Genomic DNA, 5,647 nt, shown 5'->3' with positions numbered 1-5,647 from the left:
CTGAGGTTCAGATCAGCTGCTCAATTCCCCCAGGGGCTTTATGATGAGGACTCCAACAATGGATGTTGGCTGCTGCCTGCTGTGGAGCTGATGCTGCCTGCTGAAGCCTCTGCTGCCTCCACCTGGGGCCAGAGCTATAGGGGGGACCCTGCTCCCTTCTTGGTCAGCTGAAAAAGCCCTCTCACTGACCTTTGGCTCCTTTGGGTTGAAGGATCTGCAAACCGCAGCTGCTGCCACTGGGGATTCTGCCCCTGAGGCCTGCTCTGGTCTTCTTCCCTGTGCCACGTGGCTGGGCTGGGCTCTGCTTCACATCCGGTGTGACAGACCTTTCCCATCAGCCTTCTAGGTCACCCTGGGCTGGAAGTCTCCTCCACTCTATTGTTCTGTGGCTTCTACCACAGAATTTGTTAAGAGTCATTCTTTACAGGTATTTTATTGTCTGTGGGGGAAGAGCTAGAGTATATGCATCTTTCTACTCCACCATCTTGGTCAAATCACTAATTTTTAATAATATATTTTCTAATTTTGCCAGTATTTATTTTGTAGAATCTACCCTCCTTTTTTTCTAAAAATGATTTTTCCCCCCTTTTCAGTTTTGTGGCATTTCTTCAATTCTCCACAAGCCCTCAAAGATCATAGGCAGTAAGTCATCTATCATATTTGCCAGTTTTCAATACCCAAATTTATAGTTAGGTTGTCTAGGCCTGAATGACTTGAACTTATCAAGGATTATTAGGTACTTATCATCTTTGCATTATCTTGCTAACTAGTTTTCTTTGTTCATAATATGATAATAATAGCTAGCATTTGTATACTGCTTTGAGGTTTTCAAAATGCTTTACAAATTTTATCTCTTTTGATTCTCACAACAAAACCGGGAGATGAGTGCCATTATTATCTCCATTTTACAGTTAGGAGAGGTGAGGCAGATGGTGGTTAAATGACTTGGCAAGGGTCACACAGCTAAGGAGTCTCTGGGTCTGGATCTGATCTCAAATCTTCATGATTTCCACTGTATCCACTCCACTACCTAGATGCCTTTGTGAATTATTGTTCTATCTTGATTCTTCTCCCAGGAAAAGAAAAGAGAAGCAAAATGAGAATGGGGTAGTCCTACCTTAGCACTCTCTTCCACACTGTTCACTTTGTTTTTCCTAGGCTATGTTTCTTTATTTTTCCCTTTGCCCCAATGTAATTTTTTTTTTTTTACCTTTTTTGGGGTCATATTTAGCATGAATTACTCATCTCAGATCATGTGGGGCTGCAATGCTCCTGAAATTAATTTTTGGTACTGTGGTTTTATTGGCATATGTATTTATTTTGAACCTGTAATTTTATTGGCATATGTTAAGTCCTGATAGGAAATTCCTTTCAAACATGCAGTGACAACCTGCTCTGCAATGTCATCTCAGCAAGTTCCCCAGGGGCACTTGGAGTTTAAATAGCCTGCCAAGGGTCACATAGCCAGTATGTGACAAGGGCAGGATTTTAATCTAGGCTTTCCAGACTCCAGAGAAATACATCAAGCTAGCTCTCACTATTCTTTTGTATTTGTTTGTTTTTATCCTCATACATGAGACTTTAAAATATGAGTTGGTCAGTGAACTCTTTATGGAGCCACATTAGTCAACAAAGCCATTTTTAAAAAACCACATGCTCTTATTGATTTGTCGTTTAGGCAATGCACAAAGATAGGATAGAAGACCAGGCCTGGAGTCACGTAGACTTGAGCTCACATTTGGCTTCAGACATTCACTTGCTGTGTGATCTTGGGCAAGTCACTTAACATCTTCAGTTTCCTCCTCCTCCTTACATGGGGATAATAATAGTTCCTACCCCCCAGGGTTGTTGTGAGGAAATAAGATGATGATTGTAAAGTGCTTAGCCCAATGCCTGGCACATATCTACATAAATGTTGGTTAGGATTATGACTGTTATCATTATTCCTCCTCATACAAATAATTCTGATTCATCTTCAGAATTTCATTGAGAGTTTCTTTTCCCTTTGGGGTCTTCTACCCATCTAGCACTGCAAGGCATTCTATCTTTTCTATGAATAAATTTTATAGCTACCCTCTCAAAATGAAGGTAAAATGTCCTACCACCCAAGATTTTCTTCTACTCTATAACAGATTTCAAGATGGAATGGACACTTTTCCCTCAACCCCATAGTATCTCATCATTTTCAGTTCTTCAACCAGTTGCTCCTTCTCTCATAAGCAGATCAGTTGCTCTTATTGATTCTTTCATTTTTTGAGGAATGAGCAGGTCAAAAATTTCTTAGCTGTTCTGCTTTCAGTGGATTCTTGCCTTTTCCGTATACTGGCCATAGCTCACTCAGTGGCAATTAGCACATTCCTGTCAAGCATTAATGGAGAAAGAAGCTGTCCTCTAGGAATTCAATTACCATCAAAGTTTCAATTAACTCTAATTACCCACCTTTTTTTTTCTTCTTCTTCTTTTGCTCCTCTCCTCACTGAAATTCAGATACTGCCTTGGCTTTTCTGGAGTTTTAAACCAGGGATGAAGCTAAATTTATGCATTGCAGACTTCCTATCTTATCTCAGATATGTCAAGGTTCTTATTGTGTTTTATAAACCCAGCCTAGCCCTCATTTCCTCCTAGCCTATTGTCAAGTGGCCTGGAATCTAAAGTAAGGAAAAGACTATGGAGTATAAAACAAATACTTCATTCACAAATAATAAAGAATTTGCTGAATATTTTAACTATTTCATGTAATTATTGGAATTAGAACTCTACAAGGGTAGAAAGAAAAGTCAATAATTTTTCTCTACAAGCATTTGAGAAGATAATACATTTAAATCCTCCAGGTTACAAGTTGTCAGGTAGACTACTGAGATTTTTAAAATGAAGAGTAAGGTATATATGAATGAAAAGAGGAAATAACAGGGCTCCCTCTTCCTGGAGCTGGGGTCTGTTAGGTGGAGAGCAGCATGTCCTCAAGAACTTCCAGTACAATAGGAAATGTATCCCAAACTTTAAAACAAGCATGCAGGACTCCCAGAATGATGTGATTCTCTTTTTATTCTCTGCTCATCATTCCTTGTGTAATATATGTTAATTCTTTATTCAAGCTAAATTTGCTAATACACAGTGCTTTGAGATTTACCAATTTTTCATATTAATTTACACATTAATTCATTTGATCATGACCACAATCCTTTGAGATAGATGATAACATTACCCTCTTTTTTTTACAGATAAGGAAACTGAGTCATGGTCACCTTCTCATTTACCCAAGGTTACATAGCTAAGTAAATGTCTGAGGCAGGATTTGAACAGGAGTCTTTTTGGCTCAAAGTCCTTCACTCAATTGCCTCATCATGGTATGACAATAACCCTGAAGTCTTTGTTGTCTGTTGGACTGAATTACTTCATTGGTATAGAGAACTTACAGTGACAAAACTGCCTCTATTAATACAGATGGCATCTGTGTCAGTGAGCACCCTGACATACACAGAGGGGCTTGCTATCCCAGGTTCTTTGATCTGCTACTTTAAAAGGAAAGGGAATTTTTGAGGGGTTAACAATCTTCTTTAATCAAGCGCAAATATCATTCACTTAGTTCAGGAAATCAACAGACAGTACTTTCAACACTGTCTGACATAAACGATACGTATATCATAAATCAACAGACAGGTCCAACCGTCTGACCATAGTTGCCAGAGGGGGAAGCACCAACATCTGGATTTTCAGGGGTGAGGGGAATAAAAGGGGGATCCTTAGTGGCTTCCCAGAGTCTCATCTGGTACACAAAGCTTCTTTCAAAAGCTAAGCCCCAAAGTAAAACCTCACCCTCAGAACTTATACCTTTTTTAGAGATAGAGGGCATCCCAACCCTTAAGAACCAGTGCCTCATTAACAAAAGGTATAGACCTTCCTACAAATCTCCCCTAATCAAACTCCCCTTAATAGGCAGGCCTATTAATGGGTGGGAAAGATCTTTAATCACATTAACAATACAAATACATATGCTGTTTCTAGTTAAAGAATCTCTTGTTTCTGTACTTCATTCCTACTAAAGACTCTTTGCTTGATTAAGGCAAGATTCAGAGGCACTTGATTATACTAAAAACAAAACCAGCAAAAGATCCTACTTTGCTTGCCCTCACAGCATCCTACCTCTCTCTCTCTTTTTTGGGGAGGAGGAGGAGGGAGGCAATTGGGGTTAAGTGCCCAGTCACACAGCTAGTCAGTGTCTGAGGCTAGATTTGAATTGAGGTCTGACTCCAGATTCAGAGCTCTATCCATTGTGCCACCTAGCTGCCCACGCTAAAAAACATTTGTAATACTGTATTCAGTTACGGCTACTGCATTTTAGAAATGATAAGCTGTAGAGCTTCCAGAATGGGGTGAGCAGGATGACAAGAGGACTCAAAACCATGTCATTTAAGGAGAGAAACTGCAAGGAGAGGGGTAGGATTAACCCAGGTAAGACTTAAGGGGAGCATAACTGCTGTCTACAAGTGTGGAGGGAGTGCCACTTTCTCTGAGGGTTGGATTGGTCTTTTAAAGGGATGATGAGGTCATTTGCCTTCCTTGCTACCTGATGCCTAAAACACCTAGCCTACAGGTAGTTGGGGGAGTTGGTGTAGTTGATTTTAGCTGAATTCCCACTGCCCCAGAGACTATCTTTCTGACCCAATATTACTATGGTGAAAGATGAAGCAAAGGGGGCAAGGTTTTTTATCTAATTTGCTATTTTTTGAACTTTAAAAATAGTATCCTATTTGAATTATCCTACTAAAGTCATTTTATTGCATTATATGATCCTTGAATGTCTCATTGCACTTAAACCCTGAAAGTGAACTGAGTGAAGCCTGGTCCAGGACATCAAATATGAGAAAGGTAGAAAATAGGTCACTTTTATTTTGCCTGGACTCAGAAAGAAGAGAGACGGAACACATCTAAGTTAACAGATAGGCAATTTGGAGTTTGCTATAAGGAATAACTTCCTAATAATTAGAATTTTTCAAAAGCAGGATGGGCTGCCTTGAGAGGTGATGAGTTCTACATCACTGGAGATCTTCAAGTGGAAATTTACCACATCTTGTCAAAGGGATTCCTGTTCATAAACAGCTCAGGCTAAATCTTAGGATCACAGGCTTTAGAACTGGAAGGCAACCTAGATATCACCCAGTATCTAAACCATCATTTCATAGCTGAGAAAACTGAGGCCCAGAGAGATTAAGTAAATTGTCTGAGGTTACGTAAGTAGGAAGTGGCAGAATAAGAATTGAATTCAGGTCTTTGGACTGCATGACCTATGAGGTCCTTTCCAACTCTAAGATCTTTCAAGTATTAGAAAAATCCCATATTCATGTTTCTAGCATGTACATCATCTACACTACACTAGAAAGGCTCCTGAGGACAAGACCCATGACCCTGTACATCACTGTCACCTAGGAAACATAAGCACTCAATATTTAAATAGCTGTTGTTCCATCACCTCCACATTAGTGATGAATTGTTTACTTTCCAGAATCACATCATGATTCCTTACCAAGCAAATACACTGACCTATTTCACCTTCAGGAACTCTTTTCCCTGCTGCTTTCGTTTAGTCAGTTCTTTTTCCATAATTTTTTGTGCTTCCATTCAGGGACAATAACTCTACTTCTTGACG

The sequence above is a fragment of the Notamacropus eugenii genome, chromosome 4 (genome assembly GCF_028372415.1).
Source record: "Notamacropus eugenii isolate mMacEug1 chromosome 4, mMacEug1.pri_v2, whole genome shotgun sequence".
NCBI lineage: Eukaryota > Metazoa > Chordata > Mammalia > Diprotodontia > Macropodidae > Notamacropus > Notamacropus eugenii.
Note: the sequence above shows the minus strand (reverse complement) of the source record.